General features: G+C 38.6%; 1 long non-coding RNA gene across 1 annotated transcript in view; it reads left to right on the top strand.

The window, feature by feature from the left end:
* Positions 1-789: 789 nt before the first annotated feature.
* The window catches only part of LOC147916890 (uncharacterized), a 53,904-nt gene continuing 27,428 nt past the window's right edge, over positions 790-27,265 (top strand). Inside the window, exons 1-3 of the long non-coding RNA XR_015552579.1 lie at positions 790-1,301; positions 3,030-3,144; positions 16,611-16,715. This is a non-coding gene — a long non-coding RNA (uncharacterized LOC147916890). The remainder of the gene's footprint in view (positions 1,302-3,029; positions 3,145-16,610; positions 16,716-27,265) is intronic.

Genomic DNA, 27,265 nt, shown 5'->3' with positions numbered 1-27,265 from the left:
GCCCTTAATCATCCCCCTTCCTTCATTCTCCCTTTAAAGGACCCAGTCACCTATTCACAAATTGGAATGGAGCTCAACTTTTTCTCCTACTGTCAGTAGTTACCGAATAAAATTTGTTTTTGCTATTTTAACTAATGTCTGGCTGTGTTCATTTTGGCATAGGCTAAAATTGTGTCACAACGTATGTTGATAAACTTGTGATAAGATTCTAAGTTGATACAATTAATCACGTCATTTCATGCGCCACAGAGAGCTATGAGCTAATGAAGTATCTTAAAGCTTATAAAACTCTGCAATTTCGTCTCCCTGAAGCTGATTGTGGAGATATGCTTCTTAGCCATAGCATTTTCTACCCATTCAAACTATACCAAAGATCTTTTTGTTTTTTAAGTCTGCCTAATGCTAACCTGACTATAACTATAAGCAGAATGTGGCCTCTTAGAAAAACGCTTATAATATGAGAGCCACATTGTGATTCGAGTTACGTAAGCTCAGTTAAGTCTAACAGTGGTTTTTCCCTTTATTCAGCAGACATGAATCATTTCCATAAATGCAGATTTAAGTCAAGTTTTTGTATCTTTATTGCTTTTACTTTATTTTCTGTTATTTGAGCCACATACTGTCAACTTACACAAAACTAATTCTTTCCTAACTTCCAATTGGAAATGGCTTATACTTTTGCCTTCATTTTCTCAGCCTACAGCCGAAGGTTCCCATACAAAACAGGCCTAGTACTATACAACTGTGGGGCAATTCTACATTAAGTAGATAAATCATTCAGGCATGTCTTGACATGAGTACAGCCATGTTTGGCCGCTCCATTGACCTACAGCCACCAGCACAAAAAAGAAATACAAGGCTGCTTTCTGCGTGGTGGGAACTGGCCTTTTCCCGGGAACTGGCCTTTCTCCCACGGAGAGAGTTGCAAGTTGTAACATTTCAAGGCTCTTGGAGCGTCCTGGCCCGGAATGGACTGGCCATCTGTGCCGGGCTAGGACGATAACCAAAGAGAACAATGCACGTGCGCAACTACTGGGCTGGGACGTTAGCCAGGGGGCTCAGTACACGTACGCCACTGATAACCATTTGTGCATGGGAACACTAAATGCTTGCTCTGCAAACTCTGTAATTGCTTACTCTGAAAATTACTGATGGTATAAAAACTGCTGGAAACTGAGCCTGTGAGAGAGTTCCACCTAGAGAGAGTTCCACCTGTGGAAGGGACACCTTGCCCAGGACGTGTGATCCTTGCCCAGCCGCGTCGATTGACAGAGCTCTCCCGGCAGTGGGGCGTGGATGTTGTGAGTAACTGATTTGATGTGAAGTAATTGATTTGATATGAAGTAATTGATTTGATGTGTTCTCTTTTCGGTTAACCTGGTGTTTCTCTTTCTGGTTGATTTGTGTCATTTCTCTTCAGCCGATGTGGGTATTTTCCCTTTCCAGTCGGGCTGATGTTTTTCCCCTCTTAATATTTGACCTATTTGGATCTGTTTGCAGACTGTCACCTTTACTATCCTCTATATAATAAAATATACCTTCAGTCCATTTGTTTGGAGTGGAAAGTGTCTTTTACGTCTCCGATCGAATCCCCGAACCTCTGATAACAAGGCAGAACTCATTTATCAAAAATACATTTACTCAAATCAAAGTTGCTTTGTGTGTGTGCAGAGGTACTAGGTTGGTTATCCAGCAGTTACTAAATAATTTATCTAACCCAGATTTGTTTGAATGTGATGAAAAACAGCCCATAGGAAAATGAAATGAAAGTCTCTATTTCTGGGAATAGTACATTGGAGGAAATGGGATTGTAGCTCATCATCATATCATCGATGCAGAGTTCAATAGTCAAATATTTCTTGGTGTATGTCAAAATACACAAGATATAATAGACAGAATTTAATACATATTTTGTTATAACTCTTGATTTAAAAGTGTTTGGTATTGTCTACTACTGCCCATACTTCCTCCCTAGATCTTTTTTCTGCTGATGAATAGAAAGTAATAACTATCTTATATGATGGTGACAGAACTTTTGGTTTTGACCTGAGTTCTTAACTGAACTCTAGGACCTAAGACAACACTACTTTCTCCCTCTCTCCAAATGCTCCAGTATTCAAAGCAAAAACAGTTCCTACAATTGGTGAATCATGCACAGAGTCTCAGTTAATACTTAAGAGCTAAGACATGTCCTGATTTGAATTAATAGATAGTAATAGGGATCATTCTGCGTTTGGACCTGTGGGCTGGTTCTTTGTTCTATCCCCAGCAGATGGTGTCCCAACAAGTAGAGGTGGGCATTTTTTAGGTACAGTGGCTGGGCAATCAGGCTGCAGAGTTGGGCTGCTCCACCTAGTATGCCATCCTTCTCACTTCCTAGCTGAGTGAACTTGAACTTAGAACCTTTCTATATCTCTGTTTCCTCATCTTAAAATAGGGATTATATATAATCTCTCTATATAAGCCAATAACCATTAAAACTTGCTAGATAGGTGTTAGGCAAGTTTAGCTGAGGTTGTTCAACTAGATTAAAACATATAGTTAAGAGAAATATTATTTTAGTCTATAGCAGCCTTAAGAATGCTCCCTGCAGACTTCCCACTTGAGGGAATGTGGCTGGACAAGAGTCCTGGCTGCTGCTCTCTGAAATCCATTCCTCTGTTTGTACTGAGGCCACACTTTTTGGGATCTTCTCCTAGCTGCTGACAGAACACAGCAGGTGTACTAGGGCAGGCCCACTCCTGTGAGACATTGGACCCCTCTGAAAGCTGACTTTTGGCTCAAGGACTCATAGATGGCCTTGCTGGGCCTTCCTAGGACTATCTAGGCCACTTCCACCCAACCTTCTCTCTGCTTCACTTAGGGACAGAGTTACAACTCCAGGCTTCCCTGGTTCCCTCCCCATTTTCCCATATTTTTTTCTCTAAAACCCTTACATGCTTATTCTGGTCTTGGTGTCTGCTGTTAATATGTAACCCCTACAATACTGTCCTCTCTGAGCTGGAATTATTGGGTCTTCCTACCTTCAGGTCATGCCCTGCCTACTTTCTGAGACATTCCTGCCCAGGATAGGAGCTTCACCAGCAGTTTCCCGACACACCAAATCATGGGTCCTGGGATGAGTCTTGGTGCCATAAATCTGACGTAAGTTTTGCTTATTATGTGGTAAATTTTGGACTGCCAATCAAATCAAGTTGAGCTTCCTGATATGGGTTTGGTCTGTATGACTGGTCCCCTCTATTGGTTTTTCTGTCATGGACCTGGATTTCATATTGAAAGCAAAGTCTTGCTCTGAACCCGGGCTTACTTAGCTGATTCTTGACATGCTCCTTAGCCCTTGCCATCACCTCCTTCTGCAGAGGTGAATTTTGTTCCTGAATTGACCTCCACAAACTGATGCCTTGTGACACATGGATGGATTACTCAAGATTCACGGTGCTTCTTCTCCTTTACTAATGAGCTCCTCTTGTCATTTCTGGATTGAATCTCTATGAATATCAGAGCCAGACTAAAGCTTGTCTGAGTTGATCATACACAGTGGGTCAAAATGCCAGCTAGGACCAGAGGTCAGCCTTTTAGACTGGTCAGTTTTCCTGGACCAGTCAAGTCTTCCTATTTCCTGCATTGGGCCACTTTGATTGTGCCTCCACCATACATTAGAGCTAGGTCTATATGTCATGATTAAGTTAACGCAGAATTTTGAATTTTTTTCTTGTTATCAAGAGAGCTTTGGGGATGGGGCCGAGGAGAGACTGGGAAGGCTGGAGTCTATAAAACTCAGCTTTTGAGACTAAAACTAATGATAAAAATTTGTCTGAATCTTTTACTTTTTCTCTTTTCATCTGTTCTGCAGAATCTCCCTAGCAATGAGATCAAATTGTCAGAGTTTAATTTTACTTTTTACAGAAGCTGTCAGCATTGAAACAAAAACAGCAGGTGCATGTTTCTTCTTTTCCTGGTTTGACTTTTATTTGCAAATAGAATGTGCATAATTCGATAGTAAATTAGTTGTCATAACAAGCTCAGTTACATTTTATTATGCTACCATGACTTCAAAAAACAATCCCGACCCAGCCCTCATGGTCTAGTGGTTAAAGTTTGGTGCTCTCACTGCTTCAGCAGCCCAGGTTTGTTTCCCAGTTATGGAACCACACCACCCGGCTGTCAGTTGCCACGCTGTGGCAGACGCTCACATAGAAGAACTAGAAGGGCTTACAACTAGGATATACAACCATGCACTAGGGTTTTGGGGAGGAAATTTAAAAAAACACAGGAAGATTGGCAACAGATGTTAGCTCAGGGCAACTCTTTCCCTGCAAAAAAACCCAAAAGACAAAAAAACTGATGCCTTCTATTGTCTAAGTAATTGTAGGTGAGAGGGTGCCCCAGAATTCATTTGCTGCAATACTGTTCTCTGTCTCACTATCTCTCTATCACCTCCCTTCTACATAAATACTCTTTGTTCCTATTAGAAACTGCAAGCACTCTAATGGTTATTTTTTTGGAGGCATCATCTCTGATCAGGAATCCAGGTGACAGCTAGAAAGGATCACATGGATTCTACAGGAAGCCTGGGGCAAAGGAGAGTTTGATGTGCTTACCTCAGAGCCAATGACACTTTTAAGTAGGTTATACTATACATTCCCAGAGAAGCCACTGGGATCTTCCTCTGAACAACTATCATAAAATCAAAAATCAGAAAGCTCCCGAGTATTAAAGGAAGGGAGAATAAATGCCCTGAAAAAAAGTTTGATCTGAGGGATGTGCTAACAAACCTTGCTGTGAATACAATTATACCGACTGTAGGGATTTTGATGAGCATATTATTTTTATGAAAACCATGGGAAAATTTTCTCTCAGCTTCCACTGTGAGACCTGCTGCTATTTTTCCCTATCAATTATTTGTTTTATTATGTTATAAACTCTTTAGATTTTGTAACTAATTATACTTTACTATTTGTTTTGGCTCTTAAGCAGATCTAAGACCAATTTGAAGCCTACCTGTAACACACTAATTTTGAATACTTGCCAGTCTTACCTTGGACCTGGGCTTTGGCTTTCAAAAAAAGAATTATGGCTTTTATCAGTTAATTCCCTCGTGTCTTACTGAACGATTATCAAAAATATATGCTCTAAGATTTCATCTTATTTAATTGAATGTAATCAATATCCTCTTTTTTTCTGATGATATTGATTTTATTTATTCTAATGTCTTTGACAATTTGTTCTCTACGGTCAATTTCTTTGGGAATCACTTTGTTTTCTTTTTTTTTTTTGTGAGGAGATCAGCCCTATGCTAACATCTGCCAATCCTCCTCTTTTTTTGCTGAGGAAGACTGGCCCTGGGCTAACATCCATGCCCATCTTCCTCTACTTTATATGGGACGCCACCACAGCATGGCTTGCCAAGCAGTGTGTTGGTGCATGCCCGGTATCCGAACCGGTGAACCCCAGGCCACCGCAGCGGAGCGCGTGCACTTAACCGGCTTGCACCACCAGGCCGGCCCCCACTTTGTTTTCTATTCATTAAGTTCTCTCTTTCATGATGCTGATTGTCCTCAGTGCTTGGTGATTCTTGGTCATTTGATCACTTCCAGAGCAGTCTTCTTTTGAATGTTTTCCCCAGCTCCTTTTCTGATTTCTTTTGTTGTGTATCTTTTGGCCATTCCTTATATTCGGATCTAGAAGTAGAAGTTATATTTCAGCATTTTTTGCGTTTTCTTTTTCTGAAATATGGTGTGATTTTAGGAGAGATGAGTGAGACCCATGAATTTAGTCTCTCATCTTGATTGACTCTCCTTTACTCATTGATTTCATGACTCATGTAAGACAGAGTCTATCACTTGAAAGTCTCTGACTCAACCTGAGGGCTATGAAAAAGGGAAAAGATAAGAAGCCCAACAAGCTCATCAAAACCAATGAGCTGATCTCTGGATGTGCAAAACTGTAAGTAAGAAAACTAGGGAGCCATGGCAGGCGGAGCAGGTGCGATTGGCACTCAGCATGAGGTCACTACCTAAAAATGGGTGTGGTTAACTGCATGTGACTCTTAGGGGTCAGTGTAATGTCATGAACAATTTGGTCAGCTGTTCCTAAAGGCTAATAGCATACCCTAGCCATTGAGACTGGAGTATCACTCTATGAGAGTTCAGGAAAGACAATCCCATTGCCATCACTCTTCTCCCCCCAGATCCTGGAGGATTTGCTCTCATCAGATATGCTCCATATTGCTGGTCTGAAGTGTGGACTCTCCCAGAGGTTAAGCAGGCATTTATAGACGGGTTCTCATATGAAGCATACTGACGATTTTAGTCTTTTCCACACTGCAGAGGAAATGAAGAGTTTCTGTCATTCCTAGAAATTAACTGAGGGTTGGTTACTTAGAAGACTTTTTAATGTGTCTAGTATAGACAGTTTGAAAAGACTAAGGATTTTCAGGGTGTTTGGGCTATCAAAAATGAAGATTTTATATGGATAAAATAATAATTATTTCATAAACTGCATAATTTATAAAATAACCTATCTGAAAGCCAAAGCTCAGTTCAGGGTGAGTTCTCAAACATTTTTCCCACTTTTATTTTAAAAGTTATGTGTTTTCTTAGCTGATTTGAATATTCAAGACTCTCCCTGTTTCCAATCCATAATAATAGGCGTTTTCTGGCGCAAGTGTTGAAACTCAAACACGTTATCTATAGTGAGGAGGCTGCGAATTTGTATGAGACAAAGTAACAGCATCACACTTCCCTTTAAGAATGTTAAGGCAGAAATAAAATTATTCCTTTCAAATGACTCTCTGGCTTGGATCCCAGTCAGGAGCAGTTAAAGTAAAGTGAATTTGAAACCACATTCTTAATCATCGAAATAATGAATTTAATCTTTATATAGTCCTTTGCAACTTGTAGAACTTGAAAACATGTAAGAAATAAATTCTTCCCTGGGAAATGGAAATTAAAGAATTTCAGAAAATCTCCCAGCAGAAGTGAAATTAGGAGACCACCAGGTTTTCTGAGAGATCTGAATTTTGTCAGTGTTCTGGCACAGCTAAGACAGACAAGTGTATTATTTGTTTCCTTTTTAGACCTAACAGAACACCATTTCTTTTCACTTTTTAACTTTTTTTTAAATCTTCACATGCCTCCATTTCTGTTCACTTGTATTGACAAAGCCCAAGGCGTTAATTAAAGAAAAAGTATCTTAAAAATCTATTAGTGAGAGAGCATTGATGTCAATGTGCCTAAACAATGATATACTTTCTTAACAGCTTTTTTACTGGCTATTCTACCAAAATTAAAGCATATTTGAAGGCATAAAAAAGGAGCCTAATTGTCTTTTAAAAGCATGGTTTAAGCTAATTTTTAACACGGTCTTTATCTTCATTATTTCTTATTTGACATGAGTTATGATTAAGAGGGGATGTGGTGGTGGAGTAACTTCCTGATGCCTTCCTGTTGTAGGAAAGAAGTTCCCCACTGGGAGCTCACCAAGGGCACTCCTATTGTCTCCTCTCTAGGTTTGTCTGCCTTCCCTTCTGTCTAGGCTGGCTGAAAATCCCACGAGCATTCTCTGCCCTTGCAATTCAGTCTCTCCTGAGACTTGCTCCTAGGATCCACTACTTAGAAGCATAGTTCTAAAATGGTAACACAAGGCAATGATGATTCATATTAAATTCAATTTTTGAAATTATATTTAATTAAATGTAGTGATCTTTATTTTTTCAACAGATAATGCATTTATAGTGGTCAAGATTCAATAGGTACAAACGTTATAAAGCAAAAATTCTGCCTCTCACTGCTCACCTCCAGTTCCAGCCCTCCAGTTTTCTTCCCTAGAGGAAACTATTGTTATCTGTTTTTTTTGTATCCTTCAGCAGATATCTTTTCCCCCCACTTTTAGAGACATTTATAGTGATTGTATTTTTTTTTTCAGTTAACAGCACATCTTAGAGATAATAACAATATACAGAATAAATCCTCACTTAAAAAAAAGCAGTATGGTATTCCATTATGTGGATGTGTAATAATTTATCTAGCTCCATTAATGGGCGTTTATCTCTTTTAAAATTTTATTATGAATAAAAGGAATGAAAAATTAACCTGGAAAGGTAACATAGGGTCAAATCATAAGGAGACTTGGCTAAGGATTTTGCAAGTCACGGGGAAATATTAATCATGTTTGTGTAGATGAAGAAAGGAATAAAATTAAAGTTCTGTTTTGTGAAAATCAATTTAGTGACAAATTGAGAATATTGGAAATCAAATAATTGCACCAGTGCTTGCTCAGGAATCTGTCATTATTTGGGTACTATGATACAAGGATGACATTCTTCTACTTTAAAGAGATTTCTAGACCTTGGTGTGTGTGCATGTGCGTGTAAAAGTGAGAGAGAGAGAAAGTGAAAGAATGTGTGTATTGGAGGGAAGGTTTGCCAGCGAAACTGAGTCCCCTCTTTAGAATCTTATAGAAACAGAACTCTGCTACTCTTGTGGTATTAAAAGTACCAGCATGCAACTAGTGACTTTGTTTTTCAATTAGATTTTATAATTTTATACATCACATAGCTAGGCAAGATTATGCCAAAGATCATGATATTTCTTCCCCTCGTTAGGGAATATTGTGAAAGTGAGGAACTTGCACTGACTCCACCATCAAAATTAGCCCCAGAATATGCTTTGGAAATGGGATGGAAAGGCAAGGGCATAAGATTTTCAAGAGAGAACACAGAGTACCGGCTTGGGTATCCAGGATCCTTGCCTATCTTTTCCTTCCAGAAAACTCTAGAAAATATCTGGCCACTAATACATTTAAAAAAATCTATAATATAAATTTAAACTTAAAAAACATCTTATGAATATATGACATATATCAAATTTTAAGCAGTTTTGTTTAAACTGGCATATTTAATTATGAGGACCAGGAGGAGACAGTGGAGAGCTGCCTGGAATGCTTTTGGCATTCTGTCCAGCACCTGCACACCTTAGTCTTTATTCCTCCAGACTGAAATTTATAATTGTGCCATCTTATTCATGAATTCTGGGGTGAGCATTGATCATGATTGTCTTTGGATGTTTTGGCCGCTAAATTCAGAGTTGACATTTTAATTTAACAACTGAGAATCCATATTTGTTTATTTTCATTTGCCACAGATAAAATATCCCTCCTGTGAGAATGGGGTATTCTAGAGCCCTCTGAATTATAGATGACATACAGGCAGACATACAGACATACAGACAGACATACAGGCAAAAAGTAGATCTAGGATTCTTTTTTTTTTTTTTTTTTTTTTTTACTGAGGAAGATTGGCCCTGGGCTAACATCCATGCTCATCTTCCTCTACTTTATATGGGACGCCACCACAGCATGGCTTGATAAGTGGTGTGTCGGTGCATGCCCAGGATCTGAACCTGGGAACCCCAGGCCACTGAAGCGGAGCGTGAGCACTTAACCGCTATGCCACCGGGCCAGCCCCTGGGTCTAGGGTTCTTAACTTTATGCCAGCAGTGAGCAAGAATGGTACCATTCACATTTGCCAAGTTATAAGTAGCTCATAATTTTATATTTGGTAATATGCAAATAAAGATATAAAAAAGAAATGGAGAACTTCTTTTCTGGTATGGTTGAGTAAGCTTCTACTGGATTGACCTTCCTAAAGATAACAACTGTAAACTCTGGAAAAATTTTAAAAGTCTAGATACACAGGAAAGTGAATCCAAAAAGGCAGGTTAAAATGAGGGGTGGGGGCTAATACTTGAATGAAAGTGTCAGCATGTAGTGAGTTTCCAATTTTTTTGTCTTTTGCTCTAAGCGTAGGCCACAATTGGTGTGATAGAAAGCAACTAAAGCTTTAATTAAAAAAAAAATGTTTTCTAGCTTGAAAAAGCAGAGAAAGAGTTTGTGGTAACTTTAGCTCATAGCCATGGAACATGAGAGGAGAATCCCAGAGACAAGAGAGTTATAGAAAGAACAAAAGCTGAGAGAATGCAAGATGATGGTGTAGGCAGACTCTGAACTCACTTCCTGCCATGGGCACAGCCAATTTTTAACTACTCGTGGAAAAATTACCCCTGAGAGGGAACTGAAAACTGGATAAGAGGAACTCCTGCAACAAATGACAATCTTAATTGAGGTGGAAGAGGCAGAAATTCCCTTATGGAGAGAAAAAATGCCACCTTCACAAGCACCGCAGTGCTTCATGGCCACCGGGGAGCAACCCAAAGGTACACAGCCCTCCCTGGAGGAGCGGGACCCTGAGCCGGGGAGCTCCCCCACTGTAAGCATTTTTGGACCCAGCATAATCAAGAAAAGTGGCATAATAACTGACTCTGCCTGCTACTAAAACATTAGGGAGTACCCCCAGAAAAGCTGGTTCACAAAGAAATTAAAACCTGCTCTTAAAGGGCCCATGCGCAAATTCACCCATTTCAGAAAGCAACCTAAAATCACCAGAAAGAAAGGTGCACAGTGCTTTGGTGAAAAGAGACTTACCTGATAGGATCTGAGTGCATCTCAGTGAGAGGTGAGGCCTCTCCAGGGACTGGGACATTGGTGGCAGTCATTGTTGTGGCCTGGTGTAGGCATGCTGACACAGACACTGGCAGACTCCACTGGAGTTCTCCCTGGGGCCTGTTAGCCCAGGGTCTGCCCCACCCACTAGAGCAATGATTTAATCCAGCTCAGCCAAGGCAGGCAGCCCACACTAGGGACTGGCCCCACCCAACAACAAGCCCTCAGGCAACTTGTGGGCATGCTAAGCGAGCTGTCTGGATTCTTTGCAGCCTGGCAAATGGATCCACCTCGGTTGGGCAGGGTGTATGCAAGGAGAGGGTGGAGAGTGTAGGGCGGTTGTGGAGTGTGTGGGGTTCCTGCCTTGAAGAGACTGGGTACACTTCAGGAGATCAGGGCATGCACATGGGGCAGGACTGTGTTAACTGTGTATGTGGACCTGTGGGTGGCAGGGCTTGTCTTCTCAAAGACCCACATGGCGGTTTGCCCCACCTTCCAAAGCCTGAAACAATTGGGTGCTCCCATGCCTGAGGCCAGCCCCATCCAGCAGCAATCCTCAGAGAGTAGACAAGAGACCTAAAGGCTGGAGGCTTATAGCAATTGTAAGCCCCTGAGCCTAACAACCTGCCACGCTAGGGGTCTACTCAATTAAAAGAAATACTGCAACACAAATGTGCTATTAGAACTTGCAGCCAACTGTGCTGGGGCTCCTCACACCCAATAAAGAGACTGAAGGGCCCACAAGAACTACAAGCAGCTGAGCATTACAACAGCTGGCCAGGGGCATAGCTCAGCCTCCCTAGGCACCTACAGGGAGAGCAACCACGCCACAACAGGAGGACACATGTAGCCCACATAGGGGTCACTCCTGGAACATTCAGAACTGAGGGAGACACACTGCCTGGTCTCATAAGGCATCACTTATATAAGGTCACCTCTCCAAGCACAGGAGACGTAGCCGACCTACCTAATACATAAACACAAGCACAGGGAAACAGGCAAAATGAGGAGGCAAAGGAATACATTCCAAGTAAGGGAACAGGACAAAACCCCAGAAAAGGAGCTAAGTGAAACAAAAATAAGCAACCTACCCGACAGAGTTTGAACAAAGAGTGTTAAGTAAGCTCACTGATCTTGGGAGAAGAATGGATGAACTCAGTGAGAACATCAAGAAAGAAATGGAAGATATAAAAAAGAAATGAAGAATACAATACTGGAAATGAAAAATTCACTAGAGAGATCAAGAGCAGAGTAGAGGATGCAGAAGAACGCATCTGCAAGCTGGATGAAAGACTAGAAGGAATCACCCAAGCTGAACAGGTAAAAGAAAAAGGAATTAAAAAGAGTGAGGACAGTCTAAGGGACCTCTGAGACAACATCAAGTGCACTATAGTTGTCCCATAAGGAGAAGAGTGAGACAAAGGGGCAGAGAATCTATTTGAAGAAGTAATAGCTGAAAACTTCCCTAACCTAAGGAAGGAAACAGACATCCAGGTACAGGAAGCACAGAGAGCACCAAACAAGATAAACCCAAAGAGACCCACACCAAGACACATCATAATTAAAATGTCCAGAATTAAAGATAAAGGGAGAATCCTAAAACCCACAAGAGAAAGACAAGTTGCATACAAAGGAAACCCCATATGGCTATCAGCTGACCTCTCAGCAGAAACATTACAGGCTAGAAGAGACTGGCATGATATATTTGAAGAGCTAAAAGGAAAAAGCCTACAGACAAGAATACTCTACCCAATAAAAATGCTACTGAACAATGATTGGGCCAATGAAGAAATCACAGGAGAAATCAAAAAATACCTGGACACACATGAAAACGAAAATACAACATGACGGAATTTATGGGATACAGCAGAAGCGGTTCTAAGAGGGAAGTTTATAGCAATACAGGACTATGTCAACAAACAAGAAAAATCTCAAATAAACAATCTAACAATGCACCTAAAGGAACTGGAAAAAGAAGAACAAACAAAGCCTCAAATCAGTAGAAGAAGAGAAATAATAAAAATCAGAGCAGAAATAATGAAATAGAGACTAAAAAAACAATAGAAAAATTAATAAAACCAAGAGCTGGTTCTTTGAAAAGATAAACAAAATTGACAAACCTTTAGCTAGACTCATCAAGAAAAAAAGAGAGATGGCTCAAATAAGTAAAATCAGAAATGAAAGAGGAGAAATTACAACGGACACCTCAGAAATACAAAAGATTATAAAAGAATGCTATCAAAAGCTATATGCCAACAAATTAGACAATCCGGAAGAAATGGATAAATTCTTAGAATCATACAACCTTCCAAAACTGGATCAAGAAGAAATAGAGAATTGGAATAGACAAACCACCAGTAAGGAGATTGAAACAGTAATCAAAAACCTCCCCAAAAATAAAAGACGGCTTCCCTGGTGAATTCCACCAGACATTCAAAGAAGACATAATACCTATGCTTCTCAAACTCTTCCAAAAATTGAGGAGGTGGGGGATGCTCCCTAATTCATTCTATGAAGCCAACACTACTCTGATACCAAAACCAGACAAGACAACACAAAAAAAGAAAATTACAGGCCAATATCACTGATGAACGTCAATGTAAAAATCCTCAACAGAATACCAGCACATGGCATACAACGATACATTAAAAAGATTATACACCATGATCTTGTAGGATTTATTCCAGGGATGCAGGGATGGTTCAACATAGGCAAATCAATCAATGTGATACATCACGTTAATAAAATGAAGAATAAAAATCACATGATCCTCTCAATAGATACAGAGAAAGCATTTGACAAGATACAGCATCCATTTATGATAAAAACTCTGAATAAAAGGGGCATAGAAGGAAAGTACCTCAACATAATAAAGGCCATATATGACAAACGCACAGCTAATGTCATCCTCAACGGTGAAAAACTGAAAGCTATCCCTCTAAGAACAGGAAACAGACAAGGATGCCCACTCTCACCACTCCTATTTAACATAGTATTGGAAGTCCTAGCCAGAGCAATCAGGCAAGACAAAGAAATAAAAGGGATCCAAATTGGAAAGCAAGAAGTGAAACTCTCACTATTTGCAGATGACATGATTTTATATATAGAAAGCCCTAAAGAATCCACCAAAAAACTTTTAGAAGTAATAAATGAATACAGTAAACTTGCAGGATACAAAATGAACATACAAAAATCAGTTGCATTTCTATACACTAACAATGAAGAAGCAGAAAGAGAAATTAAGAATACCATCCCATTTACAATTGCAAGAAAAAGAATAAAATACCTAGGAATAAACTTAACCAAAGAGGTGAAAGATCTGTAAACTGAAAACTATAAAACATTGTTGAAAGAAATTGAAGATGACACAAAGAAATGGAAAGATATTCTGTGCTCTTGGATTGGAAGAATGAACATAGTTAAGATGTCCATACTTGCTAAAGCTATCTATAGATTCAGTGCAATCCCTATCAAAGTTCCAACAACATTTTTCACAGAAAGAGAACAAAGAATCCTAAATTTATATGGAACAACAAAGACTCCAAATAGCTAAAGGAATCCTGAAAAAAAAAGAACAAAGCTGGAGGTATCACACTCCCTGATTTCAAAATATACTACAAAGCTATAGTAACCAAAACCGCATGGTATTGGCACAATGACAGATACACAGATCAACGGAATAGAATCGAAAGCCCAGAAATAAACTCACATGTCTATGGACAGCTATCTTCCACAAAGGAGCCAAGAACATAACAATGGAGAAAGGGAAGTCTCTTCAACAAACGGTGTTGGGAATACTGGATAGCCGCATGCATAAAAATGAAAATGGACCATTACCTTACACCATACACAAAAATTAACTCAAAATAGATTAAAGACTTGAATGTAAGATCTGCAACAATGATATTTCTGGAAGAAAACATAGGCAGCACATTCATTGACATCGGTCTTAGCAACATATTTTCAAGCACCATGTCTGACCGGGCAAGAGAAACGATAGAAAAAATAAACAAATGGGACTACATCAAACTAAAAAGCTTCTGCACAGCAACGGAAACCATCAACAAAATGAAAAGACTACCTAACAATTGGGAGAAGATATTTGAAAAACATACATCTGATAAGCGGTTAATCTCAAAAATATATAAAGAACTCATGCATCTCAACAAGAAAAAAACTAATAACCCAATTAAAAAATGAGCAAAAGACCTGAACAGACATTTCTCCAAAGAAGATATAGAGATGGCCAATAGGAACATGAAAAGATGTTCAACATCGTTAATTATTGGGGAAATGCAAATCAAAGCTACAATGAAATATCACCTCACAACCGTCAGAATGGCTATAATTAACAAGACAGGAAACCACATGTGTTGGAGAGGATGTGGAGAGAAGGGAACTCTCATACACTGCTGGTGGGAGTGCAAACTGGTACAGCCACTATGGAAAACAGTATGGAGATTCCTCAAAAAATTAAGGATAGAACTACCATATGATCCAGCTATTCCACTGCTGGGTATCTATCCGATGAATGCAAAAACACCAATGCATAAAGATACATGCACCCCTGTGTTCATTGCAGCATTATTTACAATAGCCAAGACTTGGAAGCAACCTAAGTGCCCATCAAGTGATGAATGGATAAAGAAGATGTGGTATATGTACACAACAGAATACTACTCAGCCATAAGAAACCATGAAATCCAGCCATTTATGACAACATGGACGGACACTGAGGGTATTATGCAAAGTGAAATAAGTCAGAAGGAGAAGATCAAATACCGTATGATCTCACTCATTAAGTAGTAGATAATAACAAACAAACACATAGAGACAGAGATTGGGTTGGTGGCTACCAGAGGGGAAGGGGGACGGGAGGAGGGCGAAGCGGATAATTAGGCACATGTGTGTGGTCATGGACTGTAATTAGTATTTGTGTGGTGAAATTGAGAACATGTTGTAATCCATGCAGAAATAGACATATAATTATGTACACCTGAAATTTATACAATGTTATAAACCAATGATACCACAATAAACAAAAAATAAAAAAAAAAGAACAAAAACTATCGCCTAAATTTCTCATCCACAAACATACGAATGTGTAACAAATAGCAAAAAGACCAGCTAAGTATAAAAGAACCGATTGAGATTTGAGCTGTCCAAAAGACATTTTGAGGTTCAGTACAACCAGTTTATTGCCTAGAGCACACACACACACACACACACACACACACACAGATTATTCAAAGGCATATAAAAGAATAAACACATTTAATATTCACAATGTGTATAATATAATACCGAATTACTCCAAAAGTGAAGAGAAAAATGTACCACATTGTCGCAAGTTAAGTCACTCAGCAGATAGTGACCCTGAGATGACTGAGATGTTGGAATTAACAAAGATTTCATAAAAGTCTACTATAAATATGCTCAATGAAATTAAAGATAATATTCTTGTAATAGATGAAAAGTAAGGAAAATCAGCAGTTGAATAAAAACTGTATAAAAGAATCCAATAAAATGAATTGAAAAAATTAAGAAAATATATGAAATTAAAAACATACAGGCTGAGGTTAATTTCAGAAAGAACATGAAAAAGGAAAGAGGCAAAAATCTGGAATGCAAATCAATAGAAATTATCTAACTAAAAGAAGAGAGACAGATATAAAAATGTTAAAAAAAGTCAGACTCATAGTCCTGTAGAAAAATATTTAATTGTATAACATATATATGGTTTGAATCCCTGAGGGAGATGAGTAAGAGCAAAACAAGGAAAAAAAAATAGATTTGAAGAAATAATAAAACTTTACAAATTGGAGAAACATAAATTTACAAAGTCAAAATGCTTATTGAAACCCAAACATAATAGTTGTTCTCTGAAAAACAAACACAAAAAGAAAATCTTGAAACCAGCCAGATAAAAATGACGTATTACATACACAATGACTTGAAACATTCCTGACCTTTTATTAGAAACTTTAGAGGTCAGGCGACAATGGAATAATCACTTTAAAGTATGTGTGAGGGGAGCAGATATTGTCATTTCAGATTTGTATATCTAACAAAAATGAAATAAAGATATTCCTATGACGATTTTTTTTCAGAATATCTGAAGTGCAGAAGTTCAAAGAAAGTTACTCAAGATGGAGACTCAGAATACCAGAGGATATCTCAGTCCTTCAGATAATAAATGAAGAGCATTAGATATGGTAAATATATCGTTGTTCTAGTAGTATGTGGTAATGGTCTTGAATTAATTATCAAACTAGGGAGATCTATACCTAAAATAAAGACACACATAAATAAGGAAAAAACTTTATGATGTGGATAAGATTTAATGTTTTCTCTTCTTCTGGTATAACATATCATAGAATTTAATTGACTATGAATGGCATTGTTTTATGGCTAAAGGTAAGTATATCTATCGGAAAAAGTCAGTTCAACCAAAATAACCCATCACTAAAGAAAACACATAAGACTAGAGGATGGGGCCAGCCCCGTGGCTTAGCGGTTAAGTGCGGGGCGCTCCGCTGCTGGCGGCCCCGGTTTGGATCCCGGGCGCGCACCGACACACCGCTTCTCCCGCCATACTGAGGCCGCGTCCCACATACAGCAACTAGAAGGATATGCAGCTATGACATACAACTATCTACTGGGGCTTTGGGGGGAAAAATAAATAAGTAAATAAAATTATAAAAAATAAAATGAAGTTGAGCCTTTAAAGAATTGCAAAGCAGTCTCTCCTCTAAAAAAAAAAAAAATAGAGGATAGTGAAGGAAAACCTTTCTAAGTTGACTACATTATTGTGACAAAAACCTTGTTCTCTGAGGACTACGTTCCTGATTTAGCTTCCAGAAATTCACAAAATATATCAGACTGTGCATTCAAGGTAAAATAAAGAACAAAACATAAATAAATAAATTATTTTAACCATATGATAAGCCAACTTTATAGTAGCTTTCTGACAGAAAGTCTTTGAATTTCATCCAAGGCAGAGACTGTAGAACAAGTATGGGGTTCCTAACTTAAGTGAGGATATACAGAAACCTGATTCATTTTTGACCACCAGCAGGGCCTTCATAAAGAAATTAAGTGCTCAACAACTATTGGAATACATGATTGATTGAAGAGAAGTGAAGAGAAAAATAGAATGAATAGTATCAGGCAACAGGGCTAATGTTCATAGTTTAGAACTCTAGGACAATCATTTAATATCATGACTTTGATGCATGAAATTGGGGATCATACTTTGGCCTATAATATTGCTAACTCCCAGAATTTGGCTCCAAAAGGGATTTGAGGGATCATGCAGTCTAATCCCCCTGTTTTACACGGAGCATGTGTTTGTATAGAAGAGCAGTGGAAATGTCAACCCTGTTAGTAAACAGCCTTGAATTCCAGGCTATTGAGTCTGTGGGGGATATTTGAAATTGTCTGGGTAGGGAATTAGTGACGGCCAAAGCCAGATTCTGGGTCGATTAAGCAGATCACAGAGACCTAAGTTTCTAAGAATTAAGATGTTTCTATTTCTAAGGAAAAACCTTGAAAAAAATTTTTTTTTCTAAACAATGAAGAATATTTTTGCTAGCTAGTAGACGCTGTCTAGATGACCTCTTGTGAATGCATTGGTTTTCTAATTTTGATTATTCTCCCATTTTGAAAAATATTGTCAATATTTTTCCAAATAACACATGCATTTATTTTTTACTTAGCAAATCTACATCTAGTATTTTCTCCTGCCTAAATGATAGGTGTGCAAGGTTATTAACTGAAGTGCTGCTTGTAACTTCCAAAAACTACAGGTAGTCCATATTTTCATCAATAGGATCTTGTTAAGTAAATTATGGTTCACCTAAATGTTACAGCAAACATTTTGTTAAAAAAGAAATCTCTCGATGTACTGAGAAAATTTCTCCAAGATATATAATTAAATGAAAGAATAAAATGTAGAATGTTATGTAACATGCTAGCTTTTATGAAAAAGGAAAGGGATTATTTTCATTTATATATGTTTGCTTTTGCATAAAGAAACTTCAGAAGGGTACAGAGAAAGTAACAGCAGTGCTTAAACTATGGGAGAAAAACATAAACCAAGTGGATGAAGGAAATATATAGAAGCAAGACTTTTGGCTGTATTTTTTTTCTTTAGCTATCAGACTGTACTAACTAGGCAAATATTATGTATAAAATGCCAGTGAGCAAAACATATCAAGTGGGGGCTTGAGTTGTTCATGAGGCCGGGCTCTGATCCACAGAACACAAAATCTCAGTAAGAAGAGGCTGAGGAGTGTGTGCATTCATGCATACTGTGGCCTGCTTAAAGGTTCTAATCCTTTCAAATCCCTTCAGGAGAATCTGTGTAAAATTCGTACTCCTCACTCTCAGGAAAACCAATTGTTCTCCCACAACCAAACTCATGCCTCCAGGAGTTTTTGACAGTGGTGAAACAGGATGTGCTTACTTGACCAAGATGTCATTATCATGATGCACTCTCCACAGTGTCCAGCCCTCCTAGATCAAGGAAGCAGATAAGCCAATGTCAGGCAGTGCCCAGAGCTCAGCAGGCACCTGCATTCGTTATTAAAGAACTTCCCCTTCTTTGTGTTCTAGTGGCAACGAGAAGAGGAAGATGTCATCGTTTAGCACTGCCAAAAATAATTCAGAAGTTACCTCCTTATCTACCCTCTGTAGATAGCACTTGATAGCCCTTTGCCTTCTTTTCCTCTCAACTGCCTTATATTGAAGGTATTTATGTGTGTGTGCTCATGTTTATGAAGTAAAGTATATCATGATAGTTAAATAACTATGTTCAAATTCCAATTGGACACCTACTGGAAAAATGACTGGGGAATTTATTTTATCTCTCTAAACCCCATTTTCTCACCTATAAAAATGGGTAACAATGTCTACCCAACAGATGTTGTTGACACAAATTGAGTTAATGTCAAAGGAGCATCTTCTTTTTTCCTGGATTAGTAGCCTACCTTAACACAGGGGTTGGTGCAAACTGCATAGTCTATATATCTAAGCCTTGGGTCTTCCATTTAGGTGCCCAATCACATTAAGGGAACTTGTCATATCAGTGACTATACTTTATTGGATATATGTTTAAAAGAAAAAAATATTAATTTAGTTTGGGATATTGTGTAATCAGATGAGAGAGCCATCACTTCTTCATTTAAACCTTTGGTTTAAGGCAGCTAACCCTGCAAAAAGAGATGCGCTTCCTTGAAACTCAAGGAGTTGTCACTGTCTTCCTTTATTGCAACTAAACTAAACACATTAATAAGAGTTATCCATTACTTTTCCTATTAAAACCATCCAAATTATATTATAATTTATAAAGGCTCTATCAAGCATTTGCTGTTATTTTCTCTATTTCACAGAGGAGGAAGCTCAGGCTTATTTGCCCATGGTTACCAGCTAACAATTGGTTAGGCTGGGAATCAGTTCTGACAAATCTGATCCTAGAGCCCTTGTCCCTAAACCACTGTATTTCTCTATTGCTTCTAGAGAAGATCTGACATTTTGGAGACTCCAGCAATATTGATTACAAATCAAATATTCTGTTCTCACTTCCTGGATCAGTCCTGGTTCTGTAGACATAACGTAATGGGGAAGATTTACCAGGCCATGTGTCGGGGTTCCCTGATTAACTTTGCTTGACTCCTGCTCCTGGTAAACATGGAAGCATCTCCCTTCCTGTGCCTACCCTGAGTTAAGCCTAAGAAAGCATATTGGAAAAAGTATTGGAAATTTTATCAGTTGCATTCAGATTATTCTTTGCCTCTGTGGTGCAGGTTGCAGCAGAAAATGTGAGGGGACATTTTATCTGTTAGAAATTGATGTGGGAATGGGGAGGAGAGTTGATCTTACTTGAGGCTTTATTTTTTTTAATTTTATTTACTTATTTTTTCAAGATTTATTTTGGGCCGTCATTCTCAGATGGAGAAATAGCTTTGCACTTAATGAGTACCAGAAAAGAGAGAGAACCCATAAAAATTCTGGATTAGTTTCCCATTCTCTAACACATCTACCTATCCAAAGTGTCTGGAAGCTAAATGAATGCCAATTACTACCATCATCTGTGTAATCAGTTTGTGATAAACCTGTATTCTAGCACATGGGCAGCATCTCCTAACTCTGACTTGATATGCTCCAGCCTCTTACTTCATTTCCTGTGTTGGACATTCAGTTTAGGAAGGGGAAATTCACAGTCATACACACAACACTGATGCCCAACATAGGGCAGAAATTCCAAGCAAAAGGTTCGTGCTGCTGCATATTCATGGTTGCAAATCAGGCCCCACAGCTACAGCACTTGGCTCTGAGATTTCAATCTTGGTATTAACAGGGATTCCTGCAAGTTTCTATGAATATTAACCTGAAGGGGGTTAGCAAACAGGTGGTGAATGAATGTAGAAACTTTCCTTCCAGCCTATTTGAAAAGTGCAAGCTTTTGGTAAGAAGACGCCCCATCCTCCCATTTAGCTTCTTTGTGACATGGGACAGTACAGGGCTTCACCAGTGAAAGAAAACTGGGGAACCCTGGGCCATGGACTCCTGCAGAGTCACCAGGAGTCCTGGACTGTAAGTGCCATGAAGGCAGGGACCATGGCAGTCACTATTGTATCCCCCGCTGTTAGCACAGTGCCCGGCTCCATGTTTTAGTTCCATCTATGGCTCCATCTATTGCTACATAACAAATTTCCCCCAATACATAGACACTTAAAACATCAATATTTATCATCTCACGTTTTCTGTGGGTTGGGAGTCTAGGTGCGACTTTGCTGGGTCCTTTAGCTCTGGTTTTTCCACAAAGCTACAGTCAGTTCAAGGCTTGCCTGGGAAGGATTCACTTCCTAGGTGGCAGGATTCAGTTTCTCAGGAGCTGTTGGCCAGTGTCCTTATGGACCTCTCCATAGAGCATTTCACAACATGGCAATGTGTTTCATCAGAGTGAGCAAGCAAGAGGGCAAGGGAAAATGTGCCAGCAAGAGAGACAGCGCTAGCAAGAAGAAAACCACAGTCATTTGGGTGGGATACAGTTATATATTTTGTCTACAGTTGTCCAAACTCATCAAATTGAAAACTCAAGGCCAATTTTTTAAAAGGCTTATATGAGAACTCTCTGAACTATCTTTACAAATCTTCTGTAAATTGAAAATTATTCTAAAATAAAAAGTTTATTAAAACAAATATTATTTAAAAGGGAGAGTGAGTAGAGACTTCAAAACTAATGGTAAAGATTCTTGAAATGTGACAACGAAATTTTTCAGTCTCACTGAATCCTCATGCAAAACTAGACAGGAAAACTAGATAGCAAACACAAAAATCCGTGGATAACATTTACAAGCAAACTAGGTGATAAGGTAACTCCACAAGCTCCAAAATACAGGTGCTAATCATGAACTCAATATACAAGTACTAATCATGGACAGCCATGGGATATTGGTGTAGGTGTGTGAGGAAGAGGAAAGAAGCATCACGACTGCCACTAACTAACATGAGACTGGGAGCATCCTAAAATATCCAACAGGTATTGACTGGAAAGCACAACAGGTCTATTTAAGAACAGCAACTGAAACTGGGAAGGGTGTCACTCTCTCTAATACTGGCTGAGGGCAAGGGACATGCCATAGAAAGATCTAAAAGGCCTGGAGCCTTCTCAGAATTGATGTAACAGAACTCCTAGGACAGGCCCCAGGAGGGAATCAAAATCGGGCAGGTTAGGGACTATATACACAAAGGAAAGAAAGGTCCAGAATACGGTCAGAGAGGTGAACAGATACAGGACATCTCAGAAAACACCCCCCCACACACAAAAAAAATTATTTTTAACACCAAACAAAAAAACAGACGGGAGAACTCTGTGGAATTGGAAAAGCTTTCCTAAACCAGGCTTACTTCTAAAAGTTCAGAAAAATTAACCCTACAGAAAAACTAGTAAAGGAAAGTGTTAAGATCAAATCTCATACAAAGTTGTCATAAGAAAAGAGAAAATATGGATCAGAATAGGATCCCTACTGACAATGAAATCCTATAAAATCTATAATCTATAATTTTAAAGTCTGCTGAAGGACATTCAAATTATATAATCCATGAAAAATCAATATGATTAGAACTGGGAAAATTCAGAAAAGAAACAGAACTCAGGAGACAATTAGCAAAAAATAAAAATGTTTTCAGAAATGAAGAGAAATATAGAAGGAACAAGAAAAATATTTAACACAACTGATACCGCCTTTAGAGAATAGAAGTTGAAAGAGAGAAAATAAAAAATAAATCAAAAAGAAGTGATGAAGGAGATAAGAAGGACTTGAGATAAAGTGATACATATAGAAGATAGGCACAGAAGATCTACCATAAGGATAACTGAAGCCCTGGAAGTAAAAAAGCAAAGCAAGGGAACAGAAAATTCACGACAAATTTCCTGAATTTGGGAAAAAAATTACGTCAAGCTACATATCAGAAGCATACTGCATACCTCAGAATAGCAATCCCAACTGGCCATCATCAAGACATATTTCAGTATAATTACTATACTTGAAAGAAAAAAAAAACAACCTTTCAAACAACTGAAAAAAATTAGGTAGTGATTTATAAGGCAAAAATAAATTATCAGAAAAAAATAAATTATCAGACTTTCTGACAGTGCTGCTTTATGCCAGAAAAACATTGAGTAACACATCTAAGATTATCAGAGATAGGAAGTGTGAGCCAAAGATGTTATATATAGCAAAACTGACTCTCAGTTATAAAGGGCACAAACTGTTATTAACAGCAAGGAATCAGAGAATATATTTTCCATGAGCCTTTCTTGATGAATCTGCCACGTAACGATCTTCAGACCACTAAAGTGACCAGAGAGACCATTGCCCCAGGGCTGGTGGTGCGGTAAGCATGAAATGCATAGTTACCTATAGAAGTAAACAATAGGAATCTAAGAGGGTAACAGTACAGTATGTTATGGCAACCTGTTCTGACAGTATCAATATCATACAAGTATAAGAGGTATAAGGAGCATATGCAAAATAATGTTTTCAGGAATCATATTGGTGTTTGTGTTACTACTACGGTAATATGAATAATAGTTGTTAAAAATAAATAAGTTATGAGCTACTTTAATTATTAGCATTTACTATGTCCCTGAGAATGAGGAATACTGGTGTGGAAGAAAGAAGAGACAGATCCAATACAGAAGAGGTGAAGTAAGAGCTCTATAGTTTTGAAATTGAATTGAAAGCATTAATGTAAGTTTATGTCGCTGTCTCTATAGCTATGTATGTGTGTATGTATCTCTCCCTCTCTCTCCCTCTTCTAGTTTTATTCACTAAAAATATCTAAAAACAATGACTAATTCAGTACCAATATGCATTCCTATCCCAACCATATTTTGGCCTTGAAATAACATCCCTCACTGAAAGAAGCCAGAGATTCTTGGAGAAATGGCTGATTGCACCTCTAGGAAGGGGATGTTTGAATTTAGATACTCTGGAATCATTTTTCTTTTTTTTCTGATAGTAGAAAGGACTCCTGTTTATTCTTTGGGTCACTGTCAGAGGGATTCTGTTTGGAGCTATTTCTTCCAGAGGTTGGGAGGGAGTGTGGGAGAAGGATGAGGAATATCTATCTCTGGCTGCAAGTATGTATTTCAAAAATTTTTGTGTCTTTTACTAGACTTAGGTTTTTTCTTTTTGTTTTTGTTTTTTGAGGCACCAGGGCTCCATTAACCTGGCTTTTTTGGCTGGAAGATTAGCTGGGCTAATGAGAGTAGAGCATGGTTTGTAGCAAGGGCGCTCTCACTGTTCTCCAATACACGGCCATTTATGATATCTCTATATGCTGCTTGATGAGGCAGGTAAGGTTGATAAAATAAAATAATAACAATAATGATAGTTATTATTATTATAACTATTAAAGTTAAAAACTTTAATTTAATATTACTTATCCTATGTCCAGCCCTTGGTTTAGGATTTAATATGCACCATCGCATCAAAATCCTCATGTCAGTCCTACAAGGTGGGCAGTGTTATTTGTCCTTCCTAAAGAGAAAGAAGCTGGAGTTTAGGGAGGCTGAGTGCTTTCCCAGGTCACAGTGCTCATCCGAGTTTAATCCGGTATTCAAAATCAGGCTGGGGGGCTCCATGTAAGGCATGTAATTCTAGCCACTATTTCACTTTTATGCTACTAAAATCTCTTGAGTCTCACAATCTGGGGGAACGTGTGCAGGTGTTTGAAAAGAGAAACATATATGGGCTGTTTACAAAGTCTTAGTACTCTCAAATTACCTTGATAGTCAGAGTTGAAAGCCAGAGAATTGCCCTCAGGACAGGATGCTTATTTTTCTGTTCTCATTTCTTTTTTCTTTCTCTATTTTTTCCCATCAAGAATGATGGCCAGAGCTTTTATATTTTTCTGTTCAGTTTGGAATTTTGAGTTTTCTTATCTCGTAACGTAGCTCCTGGTACCCCACATTGTAATAGCATTTACAGTGGACTTGGCAGCATTTTTATTTCAGCACACATTTGAGAGACTAGGAGAACATGTGGCAAGCAGCCATCTTTTTTTATTCTTAAAGAATACTACACTTTTGGTGACTTGTGGAATTCTGCAATATTTAGCAAAGTTTGTGCATGGGAATCCCTGCCTCTTTTTATGTGCCCAGTCTTCTACTCCCTCATCAGCAGGCTCCCCAGGTTCCCCAGAAAACTCCTTGCATGTAGGAAAGAGACCCAGGCTACTGACTCACACAGAGATGTTACTAACTTAATGTTTTTCCCATTTAATATGTACTTACTGTCAGGCACTACACTAATATCTTTCCATATCATCTCATTTATTCCTCACCTTGGCCTTACATAGTAGATGTTTTTACTCCATTTTAGTAATACTTAAAAAAAAAATCTATAGGTCAGAAAAAGTTAGCACCTTGCCTCATGGGGTTTAAATCAGGTCTGTTTAGCTCTAGATAATCACTACCGTTTGCCTGGTGCAGGACATGTGTGATCAAGGACTGGAGGCATCACTCAGTGCCTCCCTACAAGGCTGCTCTTGAAAGAGAGTTAGCTGGGATCTCCCCTCATCACCCTGGTGATAATGTTGCCCTACCACTGGGTTGGCTGCTTATGAGTATTGAAGTGCATACAGGATGATAGGGACTCCTGAACCTTCACCCTTAGTGAGGGAAGATGATTCTATCAGAGACTCAGAGAATCCTCAGGCCCAGTTCTTCTTTGGGCAGAATTAGCCATTTCCCTTCTACCAGACTCAGTAGAAACCCCTCAAAGAAAGGACCAGAATGCCCTACGTGAGGAAGAAGGGGGCACCATTTGGTTGAGAACTTCGTGTGTGTCAGGCAATTTGTAAGACTTTTTCAAACTTATCTCACAGGACTCTTATTCCAATTTTCCTTTATTGTGCCAAACCACTTTTTAGAGGTTGAGGTAGAGAAAGTAGATAGAAAAAATAGACCTAAGGTAACTCAGTTTAGCAGAACTTTAAAAATTCTTGTTTGTTTTCACGATTGTCACTACTAAATGGAAGTTTTCTCTGAACTTGATAACTTTTAAACACAGATTTGAGAGCCGCCGACCCTGGAAACAGAAATATTTCCTCTGGTTGGTCTTTTGGATAATACTTTTCAACCAATTTTCAGTGTTTACTTAAGGAAATCTTTTTACCCGTTGTGTTCCCTTGCTTTGAGGATGAAAATCATACAGTTCTGAGTTCTTGTATTTCCACCTTTCCTGAAAATTGTAAAAAGAACATGGGGGATGAGGCAATTGTCACAGGGTCCTGGGGTTTGTGTCACTCAGAAAATTTGTAAGGTGTGCCCTTCATAAGGAATCAGTGGTTGCAAATAATGCCTCCATCCTATTTCTAATTTGGCTTGTATTAATTATAGGAGACTTTCTGTCCTCCGTGTAAAATACCACTTGGGAAAGTCTGTGTCACTTTTACTGCTGCTCCTCTTCAAGGCCTTAGACCACTACGGTCTGTAGCATCCAGTCAGATTGAATAAGTTCCTCTCAGACAGATTTAAAGTCCATCAAGTCCTGGGGATGTATCTGAATGAACTTAAGATTAACTGATTTCATTGTCTTCAAATGAAACAAGTGAACATTTCAACAGAAGGACTTTAGCTGGTTATAACCCATAAATCTGTCAGCAAAATTTATCCTCCATGTTCATAAAATTAGGCAAATCTTTTTTCCCCCCATTTAATGTCATTTTGAATTATGCACTTTACATCATGCACAGATCAACTGTTTTTCGGCTGGTGGCTTATCTTTTGGAAGTCTGGGTTGTGTTTTCTTTGCATGTCAACCTATGTCTGATTTGGTATTTAGGGTGAATCTTGTCAGTTATCAGGTTGAAAAATTAATCTAAAATAGGTAAGTGTAAACCACTCTCTATTATATCCAATGAGATGTAATTGGTTTTTTTGACAACTCTGAACTGCACTGATTTTCCTAATTAGCTGAAACCCTTTTTGATTCCTTGTTTATTTTCGTCCCAACCACTCTACCAGTTATGTAACTTTCTCTAAGGGAAAATAATGTTACTTTTAACTTCCTTAAATGAAGCTATGTTGTTTTCCTGATATAAATCACCCACAACAACATGATGATAATTGCCACTTACTAAAGACCGCATCTTCAGGACCATCATGCAGTTGTATCGTACACCAGAGCACAGAGCTGAGGGGGTAAACAGAGCCTGAAATTCAATCTACACTCCACTTGACAAATTGTCA

This window comes from Ceratotherium simum, chromosome 6, assembly GCF_057802395.1.
Source record: "Ceratotherium simum simum isolate JZ-2026a chromosome 6, ASM5780239v1, whole genome shotgun sequence".
Taxonomy (NCBI): domain Eukaryota; kingdom Metazoa; phylum Chordata; class Mammalia; order Perissodactyla; family Rhinocerotidae; genus Ceratotherium; species Ceratotherium simum.
Note: the sequence above shows the minus strand (reverse complement) of the source record. Positions and strands in the feature narration are given on the sequence as shown.